The 23,694-nt window shown below is 37.1% G+C and overlaps 1 protein-coding gene and 1 long non-coding RNA gene across 2 annotated transcripts in view; one reads left to right on the forward strand and one right to left on the reverse strand.

Annotated features, from left to right (window-relative positions):
- Positions 1-5,177: 5,177 nt before the first annotated feature.
- On the reverse strand, positions 5,178-15,460 carry LOC147839390 (uncharacterized). The gene is made up of 2 exons (XR_015518818.1): positions 13,242-15,460; positions 5,178-6,011 (listed from the first exon to the last, which is right to left on the reverse strand). It is a non-coding gene; the product is annotated as an uncharacterized LOC147839390 (long non-coding RNA).
- vsnl1a (visinin-like 1a) overlaps positions 14,932-23,694 on the forward strand; it is a 48,330-nt gene continuing 39,567 nt past the window's right edge. The window contains 1 exon segment of the mRNA NM_001007366.4: positions 14,932-15,098. The gene's annotated coding sequence lies outside the window, so the exon portion shown is untranslated.

A 23,694-nucleotide genomic window follows, 5' to 3' on the forward strand; every position in this document is an offset into this window, starting at 1 on the left:
TATATATATATATATATATATATATATATATATATATATATATATATATATATATTGCACCAATTCACAGAAGCTATGCAGGGCTATATATATATATAGCCCGGTTATATATATATATATATATATATATATATATATATATATATATATATATATATATATATATATATATATATATATATATATATATATATATATATATATAACAAGCATATAACATTTAACATTTAAAAACAAATAACATTAGTCAGGGGTGGGGGCATCAACCGTTTTCTCAGAGGATGACAAGCTGTCAAAACATTGCTGTAACTCTGATACAAGTTTTATTTATGGAGAAAATTACAAAGCACTGCAGTGTTTGAGTGTTCTGTGTTTGTGTGAGGTAATTAATCTGCCAAAATGTGTATATTTCATACAGGCTGAAGCTAATTGGTCAGTTCTTGTCATGTGACTCGCGGTGCACTCATGCCATTTGTTCAACTGAATGAGTCTGGAAGGTGCAAACAGGTCACGCAATGCAACTCTAAAAATACGCTATATGGAAACAGCCCCTAAAAGGCCGCCTTTATTTGCGATCTCCAGCAGTTAATCTTCTTGCACAGACATGCTGAATTTACCTGATTTGTTGATAAATGGGTTGTGGATACATTGCCGGGTAGCTCACAGGTCCTTCACTGGACCTTTTCCATGTAGCAAAGAAACTTTCCAAAGACATCTGTTTCTTACTCGTTTTTCTGCTTGTGAGTTAAATTTGGGCACTCAAGTGACGGATATGTGAGAGTATACGGTCATTTTTGAAAATAAACAATTTTTCAAAATAAAAGATAGTTTAGACTCAGATAATAAGTAAAACAGAAAAATTCATGATTTCTTGTGCGGCCCGGTACCAAATTATTCACGGAATGGTACCAGTCCGCAGCCTGGTGGTTGAAGACCACTAGATTAATTCACAATACAACCAACAGCGAGATGCATCATATACACACACAACAAATTCTCCATGCACTAGTGCAGAGTCACTGATGGCACTTCTTTATTTTATTAAGGTACTGTTTACTAACAATGTGACAGCGCCAAACACTGGCCTGGCGTACATAATAAAGTGTTTTTGGCTGTTTTCGCGGGTGTTTAAATGTGAAACTTTTGTGAAATAAACAAATAAATTCATCATTCATCATTTTTTTTTTGTAAACAATAGCCTTAGTTTAACAATAACTGCACAGTCATACAGCCAGCCATATGATAGTGCAACAATCTGCAATGCACCAAACTGCAACACCTTTTTTTCTTTAGTTTTTTCTCCCTATACAATATATCGTCATATGGTTTATTGATTTTCTTTTTAGTAAAATCTCCAAACAGAAACAATCCAGCTCCATTAATCTCCTATGTTAAACCTTAACCACATTAATTAATTACTGGGCCTCATTATGTCTGCAAATGAATGACACAGAGCAGCATCTGCGTCGAGATCGGCTCATAATTTTTAAAGAACTTCAAAAGGCTCCTGATACCTTCTGGCCCGACGGGACACTTTGATGTCTCCACGTCCCATCAGCGCTGCGTCTCTTTCATGTTACAGAGGCAGTTTATTGATTTTAGATAAACCAAATGAGACCATTAATAAAATCAGCGCAGCATATACTCCCAAACATCACTGAATATCACCAGCAACCCGTATTCCTGTAATAACAGATGGGCTTTCTAAGTGAATGTGACATGAGATGCACCATGCAGAGTATTTTTGAAGTCCATTATGAAAACCTTTATCGCAAATTTGACAATGAAGCACATAGACATATATGCAATTTGCAGTGTCCTATTTGTTCAAACAGCCACTGTTATCATTAGTGAATGCTTGGGATTGTGTGATGGCAAATGTAAAGCAAACTTCAGTGATGGTAAATCAGTGTGGTCTGTCTCGCAGTTGGCAGATTCTTTTTTAAATAGCACTGAAGTTTCATGTTCTTCCTCTTGTGTAAAGAATGCACTGCCAAATACATTTTCTATGGCTTCTCTCCAATGATGCACAACAGCAAATATACTTTCCACGGTGGGCGTAATCTTAAAGCCACATAAAGCCAAACTGAAGATAAATCACTGATTTTTTCAGCTCGACGCTCGTCTTAGTTATTAATATAATTTAATTAGGCTAATGACTTTAAGAAGCATATCGATAAAATCATAATCATTGTTTTAGAGGTGGTTTACCTGACATATTAAGAAAAACATGTTTTAACAGTCCAGAAGAATTCACTGCATTATAAATAATTTATATCTGAAGACTTTAAAGCAAAAACATATCCTTGCTTGGTTTTTATTTTTGTAAGATATGGTATTGTAGTAGAATTTTTAGCATATGTTTGCTGAATTTAATGAATCTCTTTTGGAATGAATCAATGATACGTTCATAAAGATGGTCACTTGTTTTTTTTGTTTTTTTTTTGTTTTTTTAAATTAATCACCTGTTGAACAAAGTATTTGAATGAAAGAATCTGTGAATCTTTCATCATTGTAGGGCCTTGATTTGATTTTAGACTTGTATTTATTTATCTATCCCTGACAGCCTAAACCAGAAGGTACCATACAGCAGAAAAACACACTGACAAAACTATTTTTTGATTATTGTTGTAAAACAATTTTGACCATGAACACAAAATCAGTAATTAAGGTCTTTTTTTTATGAGATTTGTTACATCTAAAAGTGACTAAATAAGCTTTTCATTAATATGTTGTAGTTGTTATAGGATAATATTTGGCCAAGAGCTATTTGAAAGTATGGAATGTGACGGTTAAAAATAAATCTAATTAATGTAAAAATTGCCTTCAAAGTCCAAAATAAAGACTTAGCAATGCATACTACTACTACTAATGAAATGTTTTTAGATATCTATGTAATAAAATGTACAATATGTCTTCATGGAAGATCATTTTTACTTAATATTCTAATAAAATAAAATAAAAAAGATCATTTCGACTCATACAGTGTATATTTATACACGTGCAACTTAATATTGGTTTTGTAAAAAAGGCCTTCATTTAGTCAAGTCATTTTTTATTTGATTTTAATATCTCCCATATATTCAGCATTTAAAAAAAAACTTGTTTAATCTAGAGTTTGAAGCATTTGAACTTGTCAAGTACTTGTTCCCTAAATGCAACTAAAAAGTAATAGATGTTTGGCTAGTACTAAACAGATGCTTTATGCCCTTATGATGCTATGATGATTGACTCTTTGGCTCAACCAACAAATGCTTATTTTTTTTGTATTTTATTTAATAGTATGGTAAACTTTTTCAGCAACTTCTTCAGTGTAATAGTGAAACTAGCATGTGAATAAAAATTGCAGCAGTTTAGTGGTTATGAGTGTGAGTTCTCTTTTGGTTGAGTACCATAATTGCTACAATAAAATCTTTTTATGAATCTCACCCTCTGAATGGTAATGTTGTGTAACGACACAAGCACTGGTCTGCAGAGTCTGATGTTGATTGCTTTGGCCTTGTATCATCTTCACTGTTGATACAGAAATGCAAATAGCACACAAAATACTGGCAATCCAAAGCTGCACATTGGAATTACCTTCACTTTACAGCAGGAAAAGCAGAAACCTTTTATTCAGTTTGAGTAATGGTCTCAAACTCAATTCCTGGTGGGCTGCAGTTCTGCATGGTTTAGCTCTAAACAGCTCCAACTCACACCTGCTTAATAGTCTATAGTAGTCTTTAACACCTTGATCATTTGGATCAGCTGTGTATGACTAGGGTTGGAGCAAAACTGTGCAGAGCTGCGGCCCTCCAGGAATTGAATTTGAGACATATATGAGTTTGAGGGATGCTAAACCTGTATTAATTTTAGCAGTGAACAAACAATCAAGATTGCATTGAGTACTTTTGCATGTGTACTGACCATACATGTAATAAATTGCTTTGCAGATAATTGCAACTTATGCTCAGTGTAAAACACGCCTTACATTACAGTTTTGCAATGTACCTGTACATACACTCTTCACTTTACTACAGTACTTTCGCACAAATTTGACAAGGACAGACATATTTACACAATACTGTTTTATAAACTCTAAACATTTACTGTAGTGGAAAATGCAGACCAGAATTGCATTTTAAAGTTACATGACAGCTCCATTTTAAGCTGTTAGTACACTTGGTTGGTTGCTTGCCTGGTACAGCATTGCAAATATGCTGCGAACATGGGTACAAGTGTACTTTTTTTGTTGAGTTTAGTTCTTAGTTCTCTTGTACTTGTTCTTACGAAGAGCCAAAAACCAAACTTGATTGAGGGATGTGGGTCGAAGGTAAATATACTGTAAACAAATGTAACTGTATTACATTAAAATTGCCATGGGTAATTACTATTTTTAAAAATAACTAGAAAACATTGCTTTATATTAACTAATGCAGCATATATTATTACAATTTATCATGAACTTTAACAGTAAAGACAAAAAGAATCCCGTTTATAACAATGGAGTTTAATGCCAAATAAATGAGTCAAGCTGCACCTGTTTTTGCCTTGATTTGATGTCTCGCTGATGTCTTCTGTATAGTTCTCGGTCCGAAGAGTGAAAGTATTGACATTTTTTTAAATCTGATTCACGTACAACATTTAATTTTAGCTTGCATTTTGTAGCTCAGCAATAAAACAATAAAAAAGGTTATGCTTTATTGGAAATGATGATCTCAGTTAAAAGCATTTGCCCCTCAACCTTTCCCATTACTCTCTTCTCAGATTGGTTGGTGGGCTAAATCAAAGGTTAACATGGGCCAACTTTGGCCCGCATGCCCTAGTTTATGCAACTCTGGTCTAAGCTTTAATGTAGGTGGTAAGTAATTTTCAAATTCAATAGATTATCAGTCTTTTAGTCACCAATGACTTTTAGCCTAATGACTTCAGCCCTATTGACACTCTCTGCAAATGCTTGAGAAAATTAACAGTTGGATGTGCCAAAACCTTCTTCAGTTAAACAAAGAGAAAACTAAAGTCATTGTGTTTGGGTACAGAGACGAGGTTCTCAAGGTGAATGTTGGCTCTAGGGTCAAATAACAAAAATAGGTCAAGAATCTTGGTGTGATTCTGGGGTTAGGTCAGAGTTTCTGTAATCATGTAAAGCCTGTAACTAAATCAGCATACTATCATGTCAAAAACAATGCAAGAACTAGATTCAATTCAATTCAATTCAGCTTTATTTGTATAGCGCTTTTACAATGTAGATTGTGTCAAAGCAGCTTCACATAAATGGTCATAGTAACTGGAACAGTGTGGTTCAGTAACTGGAACAGTGTGGTTCAGGTTTTAGTGTTTAAGTTCAGTTCAGTTTAGCTCAGTTCAGTGTGATTTAATCATTACTGAGAGTTCAAACACTGAAGAGCAAATTCATCGATGCGTAGCTCTACCAGTCCTGAATCATGCGAGGCAGTGGCGACAGCGGAGAGGGAAAAAAAACTTCACCTGATGGGAGTGAAGAAAAAAAACCTTGAGAGAACCAGACTCAGTTGGGCACGACCATTTTAATTTCTCCGCTGGCCAAAAGTCTTGTGCAGAACTTCATTCGCCGTGGTTTATGCTGGAAGATGGCCTCAATGAAGACTCGTCTGTCCCTGGAGCGTCGCTGGAATCAGACACATGTTCTCCACTCCCCACGACCATCAGCGCAGCAGCAGCTCAGGATATGGCCTGGTCCCGGATATGGAATCCTTGGGATCATCACGTCGCTGGTCTTGGATCCAATCAGTGACTCCGCCTAATCTGAGGACCTCGGGATGAGTATCCCCAGGTGAAAATAGAGAATAAAGAGAATAATTAGCGTAGCTGCTGTTCATAGTGTATATAAGCAAGATGCAGAAGCCAGTGTGGAACCCGCTAGGTGATGCATTGAGTGTATGCTTTACTAAACAGATAGGTCTTTAATCTAGTTTTGAACTGGGAGAGTGTGTCTGAGCCTCGGACATTACCAGGAAGGCTATTCCAGAGTGTAGGAGCCATGAAAGAGAAGGCTCGACCTCCTTTACTTGATTTTGCTATTCTAGGTACTACCAGAAGCCCTGAATTTTGAGATCTTAAGGAGCGAGTTGGTTCGTAGCGAGACAGAAGGTTGGTTAGATAAACAGGAGCTAGATTATTTAGAGCTTTATAGGTGAGAAGTAATATTTTAAATTCAATACGAAACTTAACAGGCAGCCAGTGTAAGGAGGATAAAATTGGGGTTATATGATCATATTTTCTAGACCTGGTCAGAACTCTGGCTGCTGCATTTTGTACTAATTGAAGTTTGTTAATAGAGGATGCTGGGCAGCCAGCAAATAGAGCATTACAGTAATCCAGTCTCGAAGTCATAAAAGCATGGACTAGCTTTTCTGCATCAGAGATGGATAGCATATTTCGTAATTTAGCGATATTTCTCAGATGAAAGAAGGCAGTTTTTGTGACATGGGATATATGGTTTTTAAAAGTTAGATTGCTGTCTAATATGACACCCAAATCTTTTATAGTAGAGCTAAAGCTAACGTTGTATCCCTCTAATTGTAAATTGAGTTGCGAGATCTGCTGTGTGCAAGATTTAGGCCCAATAAGTAATAATTCTGTTTTGTCTGAGTTTAAGAGAAGAAAATTGTTGGTCATCCAGTCTTTGATGTCTTTGATACACTCAGTTAGTTTAGAAAGTTCAGACGTCTCGTCAGGTTTAGTGGAAATATATAATTGAGTATCATCTGCATAGCAGTGAAAGCTGATCCCATGTCTTCTAATAATGTCTCCCAGAGGTAGCATGTAAATTGTAAACAGTAAAGGGCCTAAAACTGATCCTTGAGGCACCCCATACTTTACTGGGCAGATTTGTGAAGGCTGTCCATTAAGATTCACAAACTGGTAGCGGTCAGTTAACCACTGACTTAAACCATTGTAGAGCCTGTCCCTGGACACCTGTAGACTTTAAGCGATTTATGAGGATATTGTGGTCAATGGTATCAAATGCCGCACTAAGATCGAGTAAAACTAATAGCGAGACGCACCCTCGGTCAGCAGCTTTGTTTCCAGTGAATCCTGCTGCCAGGATTCTGACCAGAACCAGAAAGTCAGAGCACATCACACCTGTCCTCGGGTCTTTACACTGGCTCCTAGTTACATTCAGAATTGATTTTAAAGTATTATTATTTGTTTATAAATCACCAAATGGCCTAGGACCTGAATACATTACAGATGTGCTCACTGAATACAAACCTAATAGATCACTCAGATCTGTTTATTGTGTTAAGTGTGTTATTCTTGTTCTATGTGAAGCACCACCATGTCAGAATGAATTGCCCCAAGGGGATTAATAAAGTGTTAAACTAAACTAAACTTAAACTAAACTATCTTTAGAATCATATTATAACTAGAAATTCCAAGAGGTCAGTCAAAGCAAGGTCAATCAGCCTTAAAAGTGACTTAGACTGAAAACACATCTTTTATTGAATGTGCACTGTGCTCTGCCCGTTTTTGTCTGTTTTTATATTATTAAATTTTTTTTATACGTGTCTCTTTTATTTCTGTTTATGCAAAGCACTTTGAATTGCCACTGTGTATGAAATGTGCTAGATAAATAAATTCGCCTTGTCTTGCCAAACACTGGACATTTGATTTTCAAACTGCATTGACACATGCAACAACCAGAATAACAAATCGCCAGAATCGCTTTGATCTGGCTTGAACGAAAATGAACCTGCTTTCCAGAACACTCACTGTACATTTCACTTAAAATGTGAATGAAGTAATGTGATTTGTGCAGTAATGTTGCCGGGGGCATTTATTTCCTACTGAGTCTGGATTGAATAATTACAATTCTAAAAGAAATGAGAATGAATGTACACCATGATGCCCCACAAGCATATTTCACAAGGTACTTGTGCTAAACTAATTACACCAGCAATCCTTCTGAAGCAACCTGAGAGATCAAATTGAGTCTCAACAACACATTTAATGGGTTACCCTTTCTGGGGTCATACTTTTAACCTTTGATTTTAACCATTAGCCTAATAAAACTGACAATCACTGCAAATAGACCAAAACATTACCAAAATATTAATGAAATAAAAAAGCAACCCCGCTGAACACTGAAACAGTTCTTCAGTTTGAATTTAATGAGGATGTTTAAGGGCTGTTTGTTCACCGCATTAGAAGCAAGCTGTAAAATGTAAATGAGCTGTGAAAAATCTCTCATTCTCCTTGTGTTAATTCAAATGCATTTCAGTTCCAGTATTAATGCAGAGCTGACCACGGCAGGGTCGTCGTCCTCCGCCTCCACACCTGCTGGGTCTGGATTAGTCTGTGCCTCTCTACTAACGTCAAAACTCTCCACAGGCCTTAGGAGAATTCCATATGATGGATCGCCTCCACTCCGCTTGAGTCAGTGGCCACCCTTGTGCCACCATGTTTTTCCAGTGATAACGGAGCATCATAATCGTCTACATGTTGAGTTTAACTTGAGCACCCTGTGGTTATAAGTCGTGGATTTCTTGTGGTCTACATAGCGCAAAATCTGTCGAATCTCAACCCCGGATGTCTGCATTTCTCCTCTGACCTCTCCGTTCTATTGAGTCTTTGTTGTTCTGGTATTTTCTGTGTGACATCTTCACATTCACTAATCTTGCAATGGCAGTCTTTAGAGAGTTACCCACTTGAGCGAATGAATAGCAGGCGTCAAATCTTATCGAAGCTGACATATCGCCATCTTGATCTGATTTCTCTATAATTCCCCCAACAGGATTCAAAGAGATTGCTTTTGTGAGGTCATGTCTGTTGCCAATATGATAGTGTGTCATTTGCCTTTTTCATTGTAACTGTTGATCTGAATCTCATTGGATTTGGCTATAGCAACAACAGGCTATGAAGTGACATACTTGGAAATACTTTAAAAGGATAGTTCACTCGAAAATAAACAATGTATTCACTGTTTACTCACCCTAAACTGGTTACAAACTTTCATGAGTTTCTTTTTTTACGTTAAACACAAAAGATGACATATTGAAAATAAAATCTAACATTTCATACAAGGAAAAACAAATAAAACAAATTGTGGTTACAGGTTTCCAACATTTTCCAAAATATTAAATAAAGTTCTCATAACATTGTGAAACAATTAAGGGTTGAATCAATGATAAAAGAATTTTATTTTGTGTGAAATATCCCTTTAAAAGTGCACTAGGGGATCTTCCAAAACGCTATTCGTTAGCAGAATCTTTGAAACACAATCTCTTCTTTGCTGTCCAAAGTCACGTCTCCTGAAATCGTGAATAAGCACTACAATTTCGAACAAAAACAAAAAAACTACATTATATCAAGCACAATTTAGTTATGCAGCAATCAAATCTTGTCATAATGTGCAATATTTGATACATGCAAGGATCACTGGTCTCGCTCTCTCATGCGATTTGTCTTAAAGTGACTTCTTCGGCAGCGTGCAAGAATTACACTTATTACTGAGCCATACTTACATGCTATTTCAGACTGAATATTTAAAGAAGCATGGTAAACAATATAGGGAGCACGTCACAGGTTATTAATATAAAAATAAACCAATGTAAATATATAAAACCAACTAAACCTCAGTAAAGCAGGCTAGGCGAAATAGTGCTATTTGCTTCTGTTTTGTTGTTAAAATAAATGAAAATCTGCATGATCAATGCTGTAAAAGGTCCCTTATGAAACTGAAAATAGTCACATCAATCTTTCACCTAAAGATTTCAGTGGCTGAATAACACTTCTGTGCATAGAACCCATTCGTAACACAATAAAATCTACATAAGCTTTGCATGACTAAAATAGTTTCAATTCAGTATTTGTTTTTACCCCTGTCACTTTCTCTTGTGTGCACATAAACATGCGGGACATGTGCACGCGCAAACGGCTGACCTGTGTGAACAGGTGCACAGAAGTTCTCAGAATTATGGGAGATGTCGGCCCAACAATATTTAAGTGGATGAACATTTATTAGTCTTATGCCTTACCCAAAATATAAAATTATATATAAATACATTTACATAATTTAATTTAATCAGTACTATTGTTATGTGAAGAGACTTTCAACCAACACAACAAAAATAATTCTGAAGACAATCACCTACTGCACCTTTAATATATCAATACTAGCTTTAAAAAGCTTGTTTTTTTGTTTTTTTTTTTATAAATATTTTCGCTTATAAGCCACCACCCCCCAGCAGGCACAGGATGTCAACAGATTGACGATGTACTCCAACGTCGTGGTGACGTTGCATTGTGTTTGGAAATGAAAATCTGGTTGACATCAGCATCACTCAGACGTCAATGTCCAACCTAATATCAACCTAACACCAACAAAGTACCAGCGTCTAATGATGTTACAGCTTGACGTTGTGTGGGCATTACCACTATAATGTCTATCAGATGTTAGACTTTGGTTGCCATACCTGATGAGTAAATGTCAGTATTTGATGTGAATTTGACATTAGATTAAGATGTTGGCTCGACATTGAATGTTGGTCACTTTCCATTACAATCAAAATTAACCAAATATCAACATCATTTGATGTCATTGGACTTTAAAATAATGTTGTCCTTAGACACTGGCTAGACATTTAATTGTGGTCACCTGACATCACAACTTAAATCTAACCCAATATTACCGCCTTGTGACCCTGTGTGTCTGCTGGGCCTAGACTACATTTAAGTCTTATTTCATTAAAAGTTTTTATGTTGGTTCTAAGTTTAATCATATGTGCTGAAATAACTGAGAGTGCATTTACAAATACTAAAAGCATTAGTTTTTTTTTTACTATTAAAAATGAACAGCATTTTTCAGAGGTTTCAATGTTAAAATAGGTTTCAAATTCAAGAGTTTTTGTGAGTTTTTACAGAATATTTCCACAATTTTTGTACACTTTTGTCATAAAAACATACTCTCTAACTAAATTCTAAATGGAGCCAGTATAGTTTTTCAAAACCCTGCTTGCTGTATGTATGTGCAATTTCCACATTGCTCTTGACTCCTTATTAACTTTGGTCTTTGTTTTTCAGTCTGAGTCTTCAGCATTTATTTTCAAGATGACTGTCAGATTTGGCAGCACAGGGCTTATTTCCCCTGTCTGGATGTGTGGGATTCATTGTGCCATGAAAAAGATGTGATTTTGAGTCTGGCTGATCAGTGGGGTCTGGATAACCCCTTGATTCATTCCCGCAGCTCTGATTTTGATTATAATAGACTAAATCCTCTCTTCATTCCTGCCATAACAAACCTTTGCACTTGCCAGGCTCCTCGCTTGCACTGAAAGCTCTCAGCAGGAATTTTTCACAAGTGGAATCAGTCATCAAAGCTCTGGTGATTTGCAGTGACCCAGTGGCGTTTGATGTGATTGCATGAGGATGCTTTGGCTGTCTGCATGTACTGATGTTCAAATCACACGCAAGGCCTATTTGTCTTAGATTGGAGCCATTTACAGAGTGGTCCTTTAGTAAACAGGAGATGCTATGCCACATGAATTTATTAGCATGGTGTGAGTACAGTTTGCATTCTGCTTTAACACATTCTCCTGTGTTTTATGAATTTTAAAGACAAGTGTAGGATGATAAAATAACAGCGCGTCTTGACAGCAGGCTGCAATGCATCAAAGAAAATGACTTCACCGTCTCTCTTTTTAGTGCAAACTGCAGGAGGGATAATAGAGTTATATGAGCATTTTGATTACATGTAGAACTATATATAAATTATTCATGAATGTTTGAAGAAGGCACATCCATAAAAGTTATTGCATGAGTTTAAAACTAGTTTTGGTACATAAAGCAAGAAAGATAATCTCGAAACTACTCAGGGCTTTTTATTTCTGCCAGACTTTCCAACACACAGCACAGAGCTAATTTTTCACTCCTCTATTGGCGGCTGTCCCATTTGACACTTGTATTACCAGTAGGTGGGTCACGAATCACCCTAAACTTGGTTTGTTTTAAAACAAGTTTTCGCTTTGTACTTGAAGAGGTTGGCGACCGTTCCTGAGGCACATAGCTCTTTTTATTGATGCCTGCATTGGGAGAAAATCTTTAACCATGGTGCTGACTTCAACAAATGTGCGAATGACAAAGAGCATCGCCGTGCAGCTGAAAGTGTGGAAAATCTGCTAACTGCCTTCTTACTTTCTGCCTTTTTCACATCATCCATTACTCTGCTGTTAGGAGTAGAAGTTAAGCAAACTACACTTCAAGGGACAAACTATCATGGGTCATAACTGTATAAGTGCTTTAACACTTTTTTCAAGAAACCAAGTCAGAGCCTCGTAAAAAAAAGATTCATTGGTTATTTTTGTCCACAGATACAGTGCCTGTCCTGTGATGATGAAAAATAGATCATCACTAAACTCAGAGAATGCAATCTCTAAAACCTTTTGATTTAATGGCTAATTTGTATTAATTTGTACAATCTCATTTGTACATTATAGTACAATTTTCTCATCCCCTAATGACAGGGTGAGGGGTGTGGTTCACTTTTAAAATCTTATGTTTTCTTACCAATAAAATGGTATAAATTCATATGAATTAGACACTTTTCTGGCAATAAGTAACGGTGTTTCCTCTTGAGATGGGCTGTGGCAGAATTCTGTTTATAGTGAATAGGGGGAATGGGGCAGGTTGGCACAATTTTTATTTTTTTTGTTTTATATGGAGTGACAAAAGGTTATATAAACCAGTTTGGTGCAAATTCATGCTTAAGTTGTTAAACAGGCACTGAACTACAGTAACACCACTTAATATTGTTACTTATTTTTTATGATTAAAATGTATCTAATTTTACATGAAGTTAACTTGTTAACAAAGTTTCGGCAGTGGGACCATGCCTCACTTTGCCTCCAATCACCTACTCCCTAAAACTTATTTAAGGCAAACCAGCGCTCTAGCACTGTTCTTCTTGTTCTCTTGCCTTTCCTTTATTTCCTTGCTTCCCATTGACAATCCCATAACCCTCTCTTCCCTCATGGGTTGAATCGAGGGGCCAATCATTCTACCAAAATATTACAGAGACGATACCCCTACTCTAAGTCTCTGGACATCATCGTAGTAGGACGCACGATCATCCTACCTACCTGTTCACTGTTTATCCTCTTACTTCCCTTCCCATTCATCCCATTGTTCCCTTACTATCCCTTTCATCCCTACAAAAAAGTCTAGCTCAAAGTGTAGCATGGTCCTTGCTGGTGAAAATATTATTTATATAAGGCATAATGTACCTGTACATCTATGGGTTTATACTCCAGAATTGAATCAGACAGACTTTTCAGTAGCTGTTGCATGAGAATGATGGCTTTTATTTAGCAAAAACAACTGGTAACACTTTATTTTGATGGTCCATTTGAGTATTAGTTGACGGTCTGCTTAAAATCTGCTGATACTGCTTCTTCAACAGACATTTAACTGACTCTAAGACACTTTGCAAGCAAGTACATGTCAACTTACACTAACCCTAACCCCAATCTAACAGTCTACTTATAATCTAATGAGAATTAGCTGGCATGCAGATGCAATGTAACTTAAATTCAATAAACGGACCATCAAAATAAAGTGTGACCAAACAACCACCTAGATGTACATAATTTCATGGCTACTTGCCACAAAACTAAACAATTAGACACAAAACATTGATCTGAGCTATAATATTGTAATAATTCTTTAAATAAACATAACAAAAATGGCTGAATGCAGCCTACACTGACTTATTATGCATTTGCAAAATGGCACCAAACAATCAAGGTTACCTTGGTTCACCTCTGTACATACTCTACATGTTGCGTTATACATGGAGTCTACAGCTGGATCGCAGTTCAGCATTATATAGGCACCACTGGCAACATTAAAAGATAACAGTAGTTACTCCCAGGGTCATTTATATCGAAGTTGATATTTAGCCGCACCATGTTAGTGTTTCGTAACATCTAGTTTTTTTATGAAGTGAGTTCAACTCCAAGCTGGAGGACCAGGACATACACACATACACTACGGAAAATTTAGCTTACCCAGTTCACCTATTTCCCATGTCTTACGACTTTGGGGCTAAACCGAATCACCCGAAGGGAAACCCACGAGAACACAAGAAGAACATGCAACCTCTGCACAGAAATGCCAAATGACCCAGCCGGGGCTTGAACCAGCGACCTTCTCTCTGTGAGGTGGCAGTGCTAATCACTGAGCCACTGCATCACCCTCAAAGATAATAATAATAATATTGTACTAAAGTTTTAGATATGTGGCATAGCATAATATCTAGTGTAAGCCCTTTTAAGTTTCGACTGGGCTGTGTAAATCATTGATGCTTACTCAAAGCATGTTTTGAAGAAAGCTAGTACACAATGACATTGACAGCTGATGGAAAACACCAAGGTAGGCTATTCGAAAAGCATAAAGTCAGCATATATGTTCAATTTCCCCAATCAGAATGTCAAGTTAGTAAATGTGACCAGCAGAAAGCTGATTTGTTTTAAAGTGATTTCTATGTGAGCTGTGAGTTATTACTATGACAAAAATGGCATTTTAATGTGGCTGCACCATAACATTTATATTTTGCAAATATATAAAAGTACATGTACAAGTACAAACCTTCATTTTCTAAAAATGCAAAACTCTGAAAACCATTATGCAATTCACACATAGGCTAATTACAAACAAAAAGACAAAGAGGCGGAATGCGTGGATCCCAAACACTTTCTCATCCCGATCTGACTGACTTGCTGATGTCATTTTCTATCACCGCTCCATCCGAGTTCATCCAGAGCGAGAAGGCACAATTTGCGCACACTCAAAAGAGCCCAGAGCACAGCAGAGCCCGCGGAGCACCGTAAAAACACGAGCTCGTTTTCTGGTGATGAGCACAGACCGACGCACGCTGAGCTCTGCTGTGTCTCTGTCGCGTCACACACCAGCTCGAGCATTGCGCTGCGCCGCGCGTGGACTCTCCTCGCTGCAGTGATCGCTGCGTCTCTCCTTTCACCCCAAAAGAAACCTCGCCGCAGCTGGCAACCGATTAGAGAGCACTTACATCGCGTCTACCCTAGGAGCAGGAATCCTCACACCTTGTTTGGCTCTCCTTTTCGGTAAGTCTCCTCTATGTGTGCATTGGGAAAGTCGTTGACAAAGGTTCATCCTTTTGCGACCTGCAGTATTGCAATGCATTGATTCAGCAGATGATTTAATGTGCATAACTATTATATATGAGAATGCTTTTGAATAAATAACTCTCATAAACCCATTTATTGTGGGTTTTTATATATTTTAAGATTTTTAAAAGCCACATTCATGTGAATCAACGTTTTGCCAAATTACATTATGAATGAAAAAAGCAATTGAAGCACAGTAGTAAAGTGGCTAGAAATCTGAGCTTGCTATGTCAAATGAATGGGCATGAGTTGACAATGGCCCCAGGTGTACACCTCTGAGACAGCTGTGTGTTATGCGTAGCCCTACAGTGTTGGGCTTGGTGAGAAATGTATTTGTCCGCACATGTTGGTGCATATAATTTGTTATGCATGCATTTTGACAGATTACATAGCCAACTATACCAGATATACCAGAAGAATTGGACTTGATTTTGAAACAACCTTTTTTCCCCTCAGTTATTTGTTAACAATTCATTTTGTATTGTTATTTTATCATTGAATACATATTCACTTGAACTATACCATTTTTTTTGTTTGAATGACCTTTTGCTAATGGACAGATTCAATCTAAGAGCTTTGAAATTCTGATTAATTATATTGATGTTCTGTAGATGTTCTTAAATGTCCATTTTCTGTTTTTATTTTGTGTTATGATGGAATTCAATATCAAAATCGCCATTATATTAAGACTTAGATTTGGTTCCATGTGATTAGGATGATCATAATTATAATTCCAGCATGATTACATTAGTTGTTTTTTTTTTAAATGAAATGAGCATCATAATGTTTTGATGTTGCTCTTTTATAGTTCTAAATTCAAAAAGCGACTGCAAGCTTCTTGTAGACTGCAGGGTCAATGCATCTCTAATGCACAAGGGTTACAGGGCAGAAATAGCATATTGACATTTTAAGCAAGTGGGTATCATCAGCCACCCACAATCTTACACGCTCAAGGTCACGCTGTAAAATAATTAAATAAAGTAAATGTTTGTTATATAATATGACTGTTTAAATAAGCTGGATGTGCTAAATCACTTGGCTGGCTAGATTCACATGTGACATAATCTGTCAGGCTCGTGTGGATGTGAACACTGTTGTGATGAGTCGGCTCAGGGTTTAAAACGCCTTTTGATCTCTGGACAGGGCTCAGTTTGCATAGTCATCATAACCGCCTGCTAGTCAGTTGTTAGATGACACGAATGCTTGTACAACATAACACAGCACTGTTGTGTTGATCATAACAAAGCATTTTTTTTTTCTGTGGATGCATAAACACACCTTGCTGCTTCTACTTTGAACGTAGCATTGCTAGTCTGTGTGTATGCCAAAGATCAGCTCAATCTATCTGCATTACAGCAGTGTCGCGTGAAAAGGCTAAATCATTTTAAGAGATCGATACAACCTGCGCGGCATAGTCACAGGGGACAGAGCATTCTCTCTGGTCTCCTGTTGCAGCAGAAATAGCACTGATGCAGCCTAAATGGAAAATGGAGTGGACTATTGCTTTTTAGGTAGACAGGCTCTTCGGTTCCTTTTATAGCCTGCAGTGACCAACTCTTTTTAACAGCATTGGAAGATCAGCACATCATGTACACATGAGGCTTATTGTTCAGTCTATCGCTACTTAAAGCCACCATTTTTGGGGGGACTCACCTAGAATGATGCAACAAGTAGCAATATCTTGTTTTTGCATCTTATTATTTTTCTATACAGGCCAAATTAAGTTCTAAAAAATGTTTTGGACATGCAGCAGTGACAGTATAATTGTAATATAAATACAGTATAAAATAATTTATTGGACCAAATATAAACACATGTTTTATGCCTTTCCTCTGTTTTAGGCAGTGTTTTAATTACTTTTTAAGATCTAAATATTTCTCTATGACTACAAGGGTTAACGTTTTACATGTTAACACATCAGCATGCATGGAATTTAGTGTTTAGTTAAAAGTGAAATGTGAAACTTTGTTTTGTTTTGGTCTAATTGACCCTTCGCTAAGTCCCGCCCTCCTTAGTTGCTGTTGTTACACCTGTCAAGCTTTCGTGCCTGGCACGTCTATTACAATATGTATGTGCCGGTGTCAGACATTCTTAGATTTAATTAGTCATTTTTGGCGTACATGTGAGATATCTGAGAAAGCCAGACAAAACAGGACTGCAGTATGCATTAAAGGGGTATATTTACGACGTCATACGCAACCGGTTAGAAAATAATTGAATCAAAACTGAAGCTAAAGCCTAGCCGCCTTATACACTGACCATTCAACAGCTCAGTTCATGCACAGCAAAATAATATAATAATTACAAATTAACTGTGATTTATCTTTTTTTTAGCCCAAAATCCTGATAGACTAATTGTTGTGCAATAAAATAAAGCATTACTAACCGAAGAGGAAACACGCATGGACAGTGCTTCCATAGAAAGAGCAGCCAGAAAGGGGAAATTGAGGGTTTTATGCCAAGAATTAGCATCATTTACCCATAACAATATACAGTATAACTGTCATTATGTTTGTGTTTTTTATATCGTTTCTATTCTAATTTGCAGTTCAGTGGAAAAAACAAACACACTGAAAAGCAAATCAAAGTATAAATAGCAGAAGTGAACAAATAGATTTTCCCTACCAGCAAATATTAATCCCACACCAAATATAAAAGCAGACACTAACCCGATGTAACATCGTCACCTACGACTAGGCCCACACGAAATCTGAAAACGCAGAATTCTGCAGGTTTTTAGCCATCATTGATTCTGTTTATTTACTTGAGTAAATTTGTGTAAATTTATAATTATTCAGTTTTTAAATTAATTTCAGTATAATTATTGACTAATATAAAAATGTTCATATAATTTATTTATTATACAGTTTGTAAAGTAATATTTTCTGTCTTTTAGTAGATTTATTATATAGAAGATTTAATTTGTTTACCAAGTAAAGTGGATCTAATTGGATTTGCATTGTAAACATTAAATACAAGTTAAAAATGTATTACTTTTTAGTTAATATATTAAGATTTTAGTTATGATACTCTCAACTCAACTTAACTAAATTCTGCGCAGAAACAGTAAAAAATGTCTGCAGATTCCGTCTGGCCCTACCTATGACTAAATCTCCAAATGAAAAGACAGACGAAAACGGTAAATTGTAGCTCTGACATGGACATGAGGGTTATAAAACAGCTGCGGGTGAAGTATATTGATCACAAGTTCTCAAATTGTGATTATATCTCTGTTTTCCTCTGTTGATATGTAATCCAAATGTTCATTGCTTGAAACTGATGGAAATATGACTGAATCGTGCTGCTTTTACAGCTCCTCACACAGCTTGGTCCACGCTAACATTTCTCCAATTTGGGTTTTAAGCTTTGGAAAATAAAAAAATTCAAAATCACTTATTTCATTTATTGGGTTTTACTGTCCTCAAATTGCTTCTTTTACTCAAATAGATTAAGTTCACAGTACTTATTAGGATTAGTTTTTGAACTTAAATGGTTTGTTGAAATCAGTGTCCTCAAACAGTTCGAGTTACCTCAACTTTTTGGGTTTTACAGTGCAAGAATGAATGTTTTTTCCTCATGTGCTCACCATCATGTTGTTTCAATCCCACGCTCTTTCTCCAGAGCTCAAACAGAACATATTTTCATGCAGAATTGTTTAGTATTGATTTCTGATATGTTGATCGGCACAAAATACTAAGACATTTCTCAAAGAATCTTTGATGTCGAACAGGTTAGAAGGTGGGTAAAATAGCATTTTGATTTTGGGTGAATTATTAACCTGATTTGAAGCATTTGGACAGAGACAAAAACACAAACAAAAAAAGAATAGTTGGTTTTGATGGAGGGCGACACAGTAACTCAGTGGTTAGCATTGTCACCTCACAGCAAGAAGGTCACTGGTTTGAGCCCCGGCTGAGTCAGTTGCCGTTTCTGTGTGGAGTTTGCATTTTATCATGTGTTTGCATGGGTTTTCTTCAGGTGCTCCGGTTTTCCCCACAGTCGAAAGACATGCACTATAAGTGAATTCAATATGGCTGGAAGGGCATCTGCTGTGTAAAACATATGCTGGATAGGTTGGCGGTTTATTCCGCTGTGGCGACCTCTGGTTAATAATGGTACTAAACCGAGGGAAATTGAATAAATGTTTTAAAGGAGCTACAGTATATGTAGCTCCTTTATGTAGCTTTATGTCACAGTGAACTGCAGTCAGCAATTTATTCCTGTTCTCACAATTGTTCTCAAATAATAAAAGATACTAAATATAAATTAAGAGCTGAGATATACTCATGGTGAGTCCGTTTAGGATTTTACTTAGAAATAAAAACAATTATTTTAGTGTGAATACTGTACTGAACATCAAGCTGCTGAGCTTCATTTTCTTTTCGGCTTAGTCCCTTTATTAATCTGGGGTCGCCACAGCGAAATGGAGCAGAATGCCAACTTATCCAGCATATGTTGTACACAACGGATCCACTCCCAGCTGCAACCCGTTACTGAGAAACACCCATACACTCTAATTCACACACATACACTACGGACAATTTAGCTTACCCAATTCACCTATAGCATGTCTTTGGACTTGTGGGGGAAACCGAAGCATTCAGAGGAAACCCATGCAAATACGGAGAAAACATGCAAACTACACACAGAAATGCCAACTGACCCAGCCAGGGCTTGAACTAGCAACCTTCTTGCTGTGAGGCGACAGCGCCACCACGCTGCCCTCATTCCCTCACAACAATAAAAATAAACAAACACATACACACAAACCGACAAAGGTGAGAAAACGGCAGTAACAATAGCATCTGATTATTGTGTTATGGATACTAAAGTGGATACTTAGGCTCTGAAACTATTGGAGGTTAAATTAAAATTGGATTCAAATTACACGGTTATGTTAGTTGAGCTATAAAGTATATATGAGACTGCAGGTCTGGCTGTGTAAGACTGTATTTTAAATGAATAGCTGTTCTTTGTGTGACATTGATTTCAAGATTGAATGACTGAAATAGGGTTTTGTTGCATCTTGAAGATTGTATAGACAGTTTTATGTGTCATACAGTATACGATGAAAGAGAGCCTCTCAGGAGTGTATATAAATGTCACATCTTTTATCTGGACAAAACTTTCCTTAACATAAATGTAAGATGACGGGTTTCAGAGACTACAAAAGGCAACATTTTTTTAAAAGCTGTTTACACAGTGCTAACACACACACACAAATGTGTTCATTAATAAATGAACAGTTAGACTTATAACCTCTTTATGAGCTGTTCATTGTAAGATTCTTTGAGGAGTCAAACATTGTTCTTCAATGGCACTCACTGCATTTCTGTGCATTTCTCTTTTGGAAGCTTTAATTTTAATTGACCGATTATTAGATTGTTTGAACTTTCCATTTTGTGGCTTGACAGAAGTGATTCGTATCTTTGACCATGGAGGGATCAGCTGGATGAGGATTCAATTAGGAGTGATGCTGATCATCTAATTAGTTTGCTATCATAAATCAGTCTCAGAGAGCGAGCGAGCGAGCTGTACAACAATGCATTATCGCTGATTCATAGGCAGTTTCAAGGCAGCTGTTTTTAGCACTCTGAATGTGCTATGCTGTGCTTTTTCTCATGGGTGGATCCCTCATAAAGAGAGGTATTCCCCAAGGACGCCTCCATTGCAGTCTGCAGATCAGCGAGGGCTACGCTCCTGCCATTAAAAAGCTGGCCGGCTAGCAATCTCATGCATTGTAGCCTCATTTCCACCATGCGTGAAATATGAATGATTTTTTCTGCATCTGTGTATTTAGAGAACAGCCAAGCCAGGATGTATGAGGATTGCCATTTGCTTGAAAATAAAATGCTGTGTGGGAAACTAAATTAGCGCTCATTATCTTCAGCATCGCTGCTCGTTTGTCAGTTTCAGACTGGAGATTAATTGTAATGAAATTTGAAGTGTAATGTTCTCATCTAGTGTTTACAGGAGTGTGATGAGAGCTCATCACTATGATTTGTTAGAAATGAAGAAATTAAAAAGCAGCAGAATTACTCAGCATTTCATCCTCAGCTCCCCTCCCCCCTCTCTCTTTCTCTCTGCGCTTTCATTGTATCCTTATTAATGTTACAGAAGCACAGGTTTTCAATTTGCAAAAAAAATGTAAATGTCATATTGAAGCTTAGGATGTGATGACCTTTTGGTAATTATGAGAATGATGCTTTGTTTAATTAACCCATTTCCCTGTCAGTAATGCACACAGTGTGTGTGACAGCCGTCTGTAGGGGGAAAAGGCTGTGGGCTGCTCTTATAAGCAGATGTGGGCAGGATAAAACACTGCTCGTCGTCCAGAGGCAAGGAGACATTTGTAATAGCAATTATAAATTGAAAAAAGGTTTCTTATGAGTATTCTTTTATGTCCAGTGAGATACTATTTACATACAAAACTGTGAAACATACAAATACTCTGGCATGCTCTCCATAGGCATTTCCACATTGTCTCATTGCAACAATCTTAAAAAGAACAGTTGTAAAGGGAATGTTAAGTTTCAACCCTGCTTCAACACACTCCTCATAGACCTCCATTTATACGCACGTAAATTCGTCAGACTGGAAACGCAAGCTTGTGCTGCAAGTTTAGCAGTTTGCTGCATTGCAAAGTTTGCTTGGTGAACCTGCGAAATCGCATCACTTGACTGCGTGAGACCAAACGAGGATCAAGACATGACCTCTCTGGACAGAAGCTTAAAATATGGACCAATCGCTCGCTATTTTAAATGTCTATTTATTTTGTTTAATCCCGTCCCTTTTCACATTACCGTACTACAGAATTTCGCATGCTCAAACTCTAGTGAGCTTGCAAACTTTTGAGCCCCCAAAATAACCTTTCAGTGAAGAGTTTTCTAAATATCTTTTTTTCACTAAGCATGTACTACTTTTAAGATTCTTTTAAAGAAACTTTTTGTGAAATGGAAAAGTTCCATGGTTATTAAATGATTGAAAAAATAATGAAATGAAACTAACCAAGCTAGCTAGCCAGCTACACTATCGCATAAATTTTGGGCTTCATTCATTCATTCATTCATTCATTTTCTTTTCAGCTTAGTCCCTTTATTAATCAAGGGGTCGCTACAGCGGAATGAACCGCCAACTCATCCAGCATATGTTTTACGCAGCGGATGCCCTTCCAGCCGCAACCCAACACTAGGAAACACCCACACACTATAGTCAATTTAGCTTATCCAATTCACCTAAAGCACATGTCTTTGGACTGTGGGGGAAACGGGAGCAACCGGAGGAAACCCATGTGAACCATAAAACCCGAGGCCATAAACTTAATATTTGGTATCACACCACAGTCCTTATGTTTTAATAAAAGTAAGGTAAATGTGATTGCCTTTGCTACGCTTTTAGGTAGAAGGTTAATATTGCTCAAATGGAAGGAAAAATTTCCTCCAAACTTTAGGCAATGTCTTATGAAACTTCTACACCACCTGACCTTAGAAAAAATATGATATACTGTAAGAGGTTGTGCTGTTATGTTTTATGGCAACCTGTTAAGATCACATAAAGAAGATGGACCCTTCAGTAATTTTAGAAGAGTAATTTTTTTCCTTGTTATTTTTTATTATTACATTTTTCCTTTTTCTTTTCTTTCCTTTTATTTATAAGGCGCAGTGGGTATCGCTGTCACCTTAAAGCAAGAAGGTCACTGGTTTGAGCCTTGGCTGGATCAGTTGGCATTTCTGTGTGGACTTGCATGTTCTCCCTGTGTTCGCGTGAGTTTCCTCTATGTGTGAATGAGAGTATATGGGTGTTTCCCAATGATAGGTTGCAGCTGGAGAGGCATCTGCTGCATAAAACATATGCTGGATAAGTAGGTTCATTCCGTTGTGGCGACCCCTGATAAATAAAAGGACTCAGCCAAAAAGAAAATGAATTTTTCTGGTAATGTCCTCCATTTGTTTGCTCACTGATCTAAGTCTACTTTAAATTTAATCAGCTGAATGAAATGATTTAATCCACCGTGACTCACTAAAGCCATCATATTTATTTAACTGCATGGCTTGCTTAGTTTTATTTTAGCCATGATATTAATTATGAAATTAATGTTTTCTTCTGCAATATACATACATTAGTGGCAGTGTGTGTGTGTGTGTGTGTGTGTGTGTGTGTGTGTGTGTGTGTGTGTGTGCTTAGATTAAATGACTTTAAAATACCATTTACTCAAATTCAGTTAAATTTATTTTTACTGCGTAAAAACTTGCTGGATAAGTTGGCGGTTCATTCCGCTGTGGCGACCCCAGATTAATAAAGGGACTAAGCTGACAAGAAAATGAATGAATGAATTCACTGAAAGGTGACACGGTGGCGCAATGGGTATCGCTGTAGCCTCACAGCAAGAAGGCCACTGATTTGAGCCCCGGCTAGGTCAGTTGGCATTTCTGTGTGGAGTTTGCATGTTCTCCCAATGTTTGCGTGGGTTGCCTCTGGGTGCTTCGGTTTCTCCCACAGCTCAAAAACGTGCTGTAGGTGAATTGGGTAAGCT

This window comes from Danio rerio, chromosome 20 (genome assembly GCF_052040795.2).
Source record: "Danio rerio strain M-AB ecotype USA chromosome 20, GRCz13ab, whole genome shotgun sequence".
NCBI classification, from domain to species: Eukaryota; Metazoa; Chordata; class Actinopteri; order Cypriniformes; family Danionidae; genus Danio; species Danio rerio.